The following is a 9,020-nucleotide window of genomic DNA, read 5'->3' on the forward strand; positions in this document are numbered from 1 at the left end:
AGTAGTAGACCAGTTTTAATGGGGAGATTTATGGGGCAGGGTTTTTTTGTAATCAGCAGAAGTCTCAGCCAGCTGAACAGGGAATGTTTCTGTCTATGCCTGGCTACTTTCAGGAGGACAGATTTCCCATTTAAATGAATCATTCCTGAGACTTTTAAAAACAAGGAATGGTAGGGTCTGCCATCTGGGAGTGATGGTACAGAGTGGACAGCCAGCAACCCTTATCTAAGTCCCAGGGAGAATATTGGTCCATTGTGGTCAGCAATTTCCCAGAACACGAAAATGTGCAGAGATTTCTTTACTGTGGCCTATTTCAGGAGTCAAGTGACATGCAACAATGTCTTTCCTAGCAGATACATGAATAGTACATTCCTTTTTAACCCTGGAAGAAGTTGCCTCCTGAGTAGCAGTTTATAGTTTTCAAAAAGTAATATTTTACAGATGAGGCACAGTAGGCACAGAGTGATTAGGTCAGCTCTGCGAAGTCATTCAAGTCATATGTCGTTGAGTCCCACAGCATGTACTACTCAGCATGTCCCAAAGTGAACCCACCAACTTCCACTCTCGGAACGCCTGCCCCTCCTCCTGTGCTGCCTGACTCACTGACAGGCACCACCTTCTAACCAGCAGCTTGTGCCAGAGATCTTGAAAGCCATCCTTGATTGCTACCTCTCTCTCACCACTCCCACGGTGACCGAGCCTGGCCACTTCAACCTCCCAAGTCTTTCTAAGTGAGATCTTGACACTCACTCTTCTCCATCACCACAGGAAGTCCCCCAGTCCAGTCACCCTCATCTCCCTCCTTGATGACCACCAACAATTCATAGCTCATTCTCTTGCTGCCAGTCTTGACCCCTTCCACATTCTCTGTCCCAGTGTGTGAAGCACCTTTCTTAACTTCTGATCTGGTCATGTCAAACCTTTTCAAATTCTACTAGGGCTGTCTGCTGTCCTTAGGATAAAGTCCAGCCTCCAGGATTAGGGACATCAGGCCTCAGCTATCCCCAAATGCATCCTCTGTAGCAGACATCAGGCCTCAGCTATTCCCAAATGCATCCTCTGTAGCAGACCTCAGTATTTCACATTCTAGACCTCTCTCTGTTCATCAGTCGGCTGACACTTGTACTCTCTCTCTAGCGTGTGTGCTCTCTTGCTCTCCCTCTCATGTCCACCACCTCATACCCCCACTTCCTTCTGTCTGGCCTGTACTTGCTCCATCCCCCTCTGACTGATACCTCCTTACCTTCAGCTCTCAAGTGAAGGAGAGCAAATTCTACTTTACCTAAGGAGCACGTGGATCAAAAGGCACACTTAGTGGGTTTATTTTTACTAAATAGCATATGATGGGGATTCATCAAAATTCCCCCAATGGGCCAACCAATTGGAATGTCACCTCAGAGTAGGGTTTTTGGGAAAAGTTTACATGGAAAGAGTAGGGTGCAGGAAGGTAACTGGGGAAGGTGACATGTTCATTTGCCTGACTATAGCAATTATTTCACTGTGTTTATAACATGTTTTATACCTCAAATATATACAATAAAAATGTAAATTATAATAAAAATACACAACATTGACTTCTCTATTCCTGTAGACTCATCGTTGTGTGAACATTGAGTTTGGAAATGTGGCCCCAGATTCAGTAGTATGAAGTAATGTGGGCTGAGGACCTGCCTCACAGCTGGTCCTTCCTGCCACAGAGTGGACTGTGAGGCTTAGCTTTGTTCACTACAGCCTGTTATTTCAGCTCCTAGCATGGCACACCTGTGTATAAACAGAAGCATCTGCTTTGGACATGTGGACAATAAAAGAAAGGATGGAAATGGCCCTGGTCCTGCCACCAGCAGCCCAAGCCTGAATCCTGGCTGGAGGGTACACTGGACTTACACTGTCCTGGCATGCTGGCCTCCATGCTGATGTGCCCCTAACATGGCAGAGTGTGAATGGCTATTCCTGGAGCCTGGGTGTTGAGGACCTACTGTGTGCCATGCATGTACATTATTGATTTCCCAAAGACCCAGAGACATAAGTATCAAACCCCTATCAACAGATAAGGAGCCAAGCTGAAAGAGGTCAGGGCACTGAAGCAAAGGCTGGATTTGGGACTCATATGCAGGTTCTCTGACTCCAAAGCCAGGCCTCTTTAAACTCACAACAACATACTTTGCTTATGCTCCTCTTACTGAAATGCAGATATTATTCTGTGATGGGATAGTCAGTCTGGTCCCAACACCACGTCCATCTGTGTGAGATTCAGGCCCCTGGCAGGGCATAGCCACCTTGAAAAGTTCTAACACAGTCCATAGGAGCTGCCCCGGTGTCCTTTGCCTCACAGCTAACAGTCGAATTTAGCTTCTAGGGCTCCCCCAGGAGGTGCTTAGCCCTATCACAGAGACACAATCTACCCCTGCCCTAAATTACGTCTCCACCCTCACTTTATTTAACAGATAAGAAGAATCTAGAGGCAACAGAGCAGAGGCAGCATTGTTAGTGGCTGCAACACAGCTGTGGAGTTGTTCAGACTTCTAATGTAGTATGGAAATCAACAGACTGAGAATGGGAATCTGGCTTCTCCTGTTCTTCAGCTCTCTGGGCTGTAAGCTGTGCGGAATCAAGGTACCTGCTGCCCACACCTCCCCTCTTCTGAAGAGTCTATCCTGATCAAACCCTTGCACATACACAGCCTTCAGGTGTGAGTATGTTGCTCTCCTGTGTGCTTCTAGGGGACTTTGGGTTAAATTCTACCATGGCTCTCATTACCCCCACCACTGTGGAGGTCATCTGCCAGAAAGGATACAGCCGAAAGCATCCCCTTGTCCCTAGCATGTCTAGTCAGCCCTCGGAACAAGTTTATTCAGTTAATAAAGGAATTTCACCCAGGGTACTTGGTCATTAGTGGCGATGATTATAGCAGCTCTGTTTGCATTAGAAATGCTTCAGGAGGATCGAGTGAACAGAGGACATTTATTTATTTATTTATTTATTTTTTGAGACAGAGTTTTCCTCCTGTTGCCCAGGCTGGAGTGCAATGGCACAATCTTGGCTCACCGTAACCTTCACCTCCCAGGTTCAAGCGATTCTCCTGCCGTAGCCTCCCCACTAGCTGGGATTACAGGCATGTGCCACCATGCCCTGCTAACTTTGTGTTTTTAGTAGAGACGGGGTTTCTCCATGTTGGTCAGGCTGGTCTTGAACTCCCGACCACAGGTAATCTGCCCACCTTGTCCTCTCAAAGTGTTGGGATTACAGGAGTGAGCCACCACACCTGGCCCAGAGGTCATCTGTGCAATGAGATAGTCTCTCCTTGGATTCAGGGAGGAGGGTTGTAACTCTCCTTCCCTCCCTAATTCTGAAACTCCCAATGAAAGAGCCTACAAATTTCTTTATCCATTTATTTGAGATGGATACTTGCTCTGTCGCCCAGGTTGGAGAGCAGTGGCACGATATTGGCTCACCACAACCTCCGCCTCTTGAGTTCAAGTGATTCTCCTGCCTTAGCCACCCAAGTAGCTGGGATTACAGGCATGCACCACTGCACCTGGGAAATTTGTTTTTGTATTTTTAGTAGAAATGGGGTTTCATCATATTGGTCAAGCTGTTCTCGAACTCCTGACCTCAAGTGATATGCGTGCCTTGCCCTCCTACAGTTCTGGGATTACAGATGTGAGCAACCACACCCAGCCAGAATTTTAAAATATGTCTCAGCCAGTATGTTACTCCACTAGGCTCAGTTCTGGCCTCCCAATGGGACTACAGTGATGGGTTCACCAAACTGTCCGAGTACCCCATGGTAAGTGCACGTGGACCTCCCCCAAGATCTGTAGGGAAGGAGGTCTGTTGACTGGGTTCAGGCCTCCTAATCGAGTATGTGGTTCTGTGGCCAAAACACAGATGTCCATGGCGACAAGGACATGAACACCTGGATGAGCACATCTGTCAAGTCCGAGTGGGCTATGTCAGCTGCCCTTGCCTGTTCTAGCTCGCACCCTAAGCCCTCCTGGTTCTGACTGCTCCTACCTGGGTCCCTCCTTTGCCTGAACTCTGCGGGCTGCATAGAAGTGGTTAGGGCATCCGTGGCCCTTCACTGTCCCTTTCTGTCTCACTGGCAGAGCAGAAGTGTACCTGGCCCAACAGGATCCTGTCCCTGTCACTGTGGTACTTCCTGCCTTCTGTTCAGCTTCCTGCTGGTGTGCTGGTGTCTTCCGAGTACCGCATGGCAAGTGCACGTGGGCCTTTTGTAGTTGTCCTGCCTTTTCAGACCAAACCAATGTACAACGTACATGCACTGATTGATGTCTTGCATCTCCCTAAAGTGTATAAACCAAAGCTATACCCTGATGACCTTGGAGATGTTTCATCGGGAACTCCTCAGGTTGTATCGGGGCACATTTTTAACCTAACAAAATAAACTTTGTAATTGATTGAGACCTGTCTCGAGTATGTTTTGGTTCATAATTTATTCCCTTGTGGAGGGTTTGCTGTCTGCCATCTACCATGTCCCCTTCAGAGAACGTCAGATTCAGGGCAGGGATTTCTGTTGATATGGTTCCCTGATGTATCCCCACACATGAAGCAGTGCCTGGTATGTAGAAGACCTTCATACATATTTGTTGCCTGAAAGAACACATCTGCCTCCCCCACTAGACTGTGAGACCATTCAGGGTCTCGTTCTCCCCCATGGGACGGAGCCCTCTGTGCATCCTTGCATAATCGTGCAAAGAGCCTCACAAAATAACAGAATTAAACCATGCATGTCTTAGAGACGGAGGGGACATTCTGGGGGTAGTTTCTACTTTCTTCAGCCCAACACACATTTCTCTTGAATGGTCTGTGCCCATTAGTCCTACATTCCAGCTGAGATGGTCTCAGGCCCACGCCTTCCCTCGGCCACCGATGGCATCTACCTGCGCTCCCTCTCTTCCCTAGCCCCGAATTCTTCATTCAGAAGCTCTCTGTGCGGGAAGGGGCCAAGATGCCACTCTGTAGATCCTTATCATGTAAAAGTAAAGTTGGGGTTTGGGAAGATGATCCGAACAACTAGAGTCTCCTGCCATCCCCCCAGGGCACAGGGGATCCCGGGTCTGAGGCATGTGTTCTGGAGAGCTGCAACAAGGACACCGTGTCCAGGTTATTTTCTGGGTGTCAGTGAGTTCTAGCAGGAGACAGACCACATGACTCAGGACCACATGGACAGGTCCTGTTCATCCCTGAGAGAGGGGGCCCTGTTCTGTGTCTTTTGTCAGAGACACAGAAGAAATACCTCCCCACACTGAGATCTCCACAACAGGTACTGAGGGGGACCTGTGACTCTCAAAACAGTTGCTTGACTCCAACCCCAGGGGTGACTGTAAAGGAAGCCAGCTGTGTAAACTCAGGGGTCTAGAAAGATAAGCTGAGCTGTGAGGGGCTGGAGTGGACAAGTCTGGGAAAGCCAACTCGAGACAAGGTCTCACTGACTGCACAGGATGAATCCCAAACATCAGGAGAAGGTCACAAACACTTCATGACTGGACTTTGCTGTGTGACAATGTCTCTCATGCTGGAGATGATCTCCAAAAGAGGACAAATATTTCAATCCCTGGAACACGGGACCAAAGACAGACAAGGACTCACATCACCCACCAGCTCTGATATCTCCTACCCTGGACACAGACTCTGAAATACCTCAGGGACCCTACAGGGTGAGTTACAAAGCTCAAGAGACCCCAATGACATAGAGAACCCAGATAACAACCCAGAAATGAGCAGCTCAGAGACCTCAACCCTGGACACACAACACTAAACAGTTTGTAGAAATCAGAGCCCTCCAAGAGCTCCGTGAAGGACACAGACACAGCCTGCTTGGAGATGTCAGATTGTAAAATCTAGACCCTTGTGTATGTGTGAAACTTTAGAACCTGTTATGTAGAAACCCAATTACCTCACAGACCTCACACCCCAGATACAGAAGCTCACAAAACTATAGTGTGCCCACTCTGGGATGTAGACACAGAAATAGTTGAGGGAACCAGGACAGGGAATACAGAGGCCTTGGGCACAATGTGACCTGCAAGAAACACCTGGGAGACATTCGAGTGTGGGACACGCTATTCCCACACAGCAGAGAGTTTACAACCTGAGACACAGCAACTCCTCAACATGTCAGCAGCCTCAACCCCTTGGGTGCTGACTCATAACCAGAGAGGACACACTCAGGACGCAGGACCCCAAACGGATCAGACATCTTTGTGAGTTTGGAATAACCTCAGTGCTCTCACAACCTAGGATATGGAGCCCAGTGGGCGCTACTGTGTCCCATCCTTGACACAGACACTCGGGAGAGCTCAAACCCTACTTCCTGAAATACAGAACTGCTCCCACGCCTTGCAGTCTAGACACAACACCTAAAGCAGATCAGACACCTCACACGCTGGGAGAAAACCCTAACCAGCCCAGAGGACTGTCACCCTGGACACAAGCCCTCCACAGCTCAGAGACCTGCCGACCTGGGACACTGCCCTCCAAATTGGTCAGAGACCTCAGAATCTGGACACAGAGCCTGAAAGAGCTCAGCAGAATGACATCTTGCAATGGAGACACCTAAAAAGTCACTTGGAACAGGACATGTGTCAGATGCAGTCACAGCAAGAGATCACCCACCCTCCTGAGGCAGACACAGAGACAGAGGGAAACAGAAGCAGAGTCAAAGGTAGTAATGAGGTGGGGAAAGGAATGAGGATTAGGGAGAGCATTTCTGGGCAGATTCTACCCTTACGTAGTTAGCCTTGATCTCAGGACCCAGGCCCAGGCAGCCGAGTAACCTGTTGTTTTCCAGGTGAAGGGAGACTCCAGGTTCTGCCCTCAGAGGCTGTTTCTGGGACTAGACCACACCAGGAGGGCCGGAGATGGTGTACACAACCAGTGGAGCCCTTTCCCCATCAAAATGGGGGTCCATTCTAGGTTTGGAGGGTTCATGCCATCATGGAGTGGAACCCTGTGTCCCTAAGGCCCCAGCTGCCGTTATGCTGAGGGGCCACTATCCTAGTGTGGGGAAGGGGTGCCTGTGCCCCGAGGGAGTAAGAGCATGAGTCTGGGCTGCTTATGACAGTGCTGGAAGCCTCCCCCAGCCCTGGGATTGTTTGTCCACATCCTCTTTATCTGCCCTGAACAACTCTGCTTTAGCCTCCTGGCCAAGTGCACTCAGGAGGCACAGCGGACACCTGGCTTCCCTGTGCCCTCTATGGCCCTGAACCGAGGGACACCTGCAGATCCTTTGCAAGGGAGTGAAGCAGAGGCAGCTGAAGTGGATGGAGGCTGAAAGCAGCTGGCCATGCTGTGCTGAGGCTCTGTGGCACAGACCAAGAGCTGACACTCAGGGGTGCTGCTGTCTCCCCAGCCAACTATCCTCTCTATGTCATGAGGGCCCCATCCCTCCCCCCCAATGCCTGATTCTGCTTTATAGGAGACATGACATGAGGGCATCCACGCTTGCTGCAGGGCTTTGTGCAAAGGGAAGGAGAATAGACATCTGCCTGCCCCATTTCCTCTAGACCTGTCCTAAGGCAGAGCTATTTGCTCATGNCCTGCCCCATTTCCTCTAGACCAGCCCTAAGGCAGAGCTATTTGCTCATGAGTGAAAACAGCTGTAAGGCTGTGGAATTCAGGGACTGAGGCTCAGGTGGACCTGGCCGGTGGGCGTGATGCTCCTGGGGACACACTCAGTGGCCATCTCTGATTCCCTGGTGGACATGCACTGCTGCAGGACCACAGGAGCCCAGTGTCACATCTCCAGCATTTCCTCCAGTGCTCTGAACACAGTCGGGACTTAATGAATGCCTGGTGGGATGCTCTCTGACTGAAGAACCCAGCTCCTTAACTATGCTCACCCTAACAGCTGTCCCTGCTTAATGCCTAAAATCCCACATTTAGGCTGGGCATAATGGCTTAGCCCTGTAATCCATGATTTTTGGAGGCTGTAGTGGGAGAATCAGTTGAGGCCAGGAGTTGGTGACCAGTCTGGGCAACAGAGCGAGATCCTCTCTCTGCAAAAATATTAAAAACTAGGTGGTCTGAGCTGTGAGCTCTTGGAGTCACAGGTACTCAGGAGCCTGAGGTACGAGGAAGGTTTGGGCCAGGAAGGTTGAGGCTGCAGTGAGCCTTGATTGTGCCACCGCACTCCAACCTGGGTGACAGAGGAAGACCCTGTCTCAGAAAAAAAAATTAAATAAATGAAATCCCTGGCCAGACTCAGTGGCTCATGCCTGCAATTCCAGCAGTTTAGGAGGTGAGGTGGGCGGATCACCTGAGGTCAGGAGTTCGGAACCAGCCTGCCTAAAATGGAGAAAACTGGCTCTACTAAAAATTAGCCAGGCGTGGTGGCACATGCCTGTAATCACAGCTACTTGGGAGGCTGAGACAGGAGAATCTACTGAACCATTGAGGCGGAGGTTATAGTGAGTCGAGATTGTGCCATTGCACTCCAGCCTGGGCAATAAGAGCAAAACTCAGTCTCAATAAAATAAAATAAAAATGAAATCCCATATTTACTTATTTACAAAAGATTGAAAAGATTTGCAAACTATTCATTGGACAGAGTATTAACATCCAGAATATACAAGGAAGTGGAACATTTCAACAGAAAAAAAAAACCCATCCATGCTCAAATAGGGAAATGATCTGAATAGACATTTATCAAAGGAAGACATACAAATGGCCAAGAAATGTATGAAAAAATGCTCAACATCACTAGTCATTAGGGAAACGCAAATCAAAACCACAGTGAGAGCTGGCTGAGATGGAGCAGGTCTTTAGTTCCAGCTACTTAGGAAGCCAAGGGAGGAGGAATGCTTGAGCTCAGGACTTCAAGACCAGCCTGGGCAACATAGTGAGGCCCTGTCTCCAGGAAAGAAAATAAGTAATAGTAAAACCAAAACCACAGTGAGTTATCATCTTACCAAGTTCGAATGCCCATTGTCAAAAAGACAAGAAATAGCAAATGCTGACAAGGATGCAGAGAAAAGGGAACTGTCATACCCTATTGGTGA

Source organism: Cebus imitator, unplaced genomic scaffold (genome assembly GCF_001604975.1).
Source record: "Cebus imitator isolate Cc_AM_T3 unplaced genomic scaffold, Cebus_imitator-1.0 Scaffold981, whole genome shotgun sequence".
In the NCBI taxonomy this organism is placed as follows: domain Eukaryota; kingdom Metazoa; phylum Chordata; class Mammalia; order Primates; family Cebidae; genus Cebus; species Cebus imitator.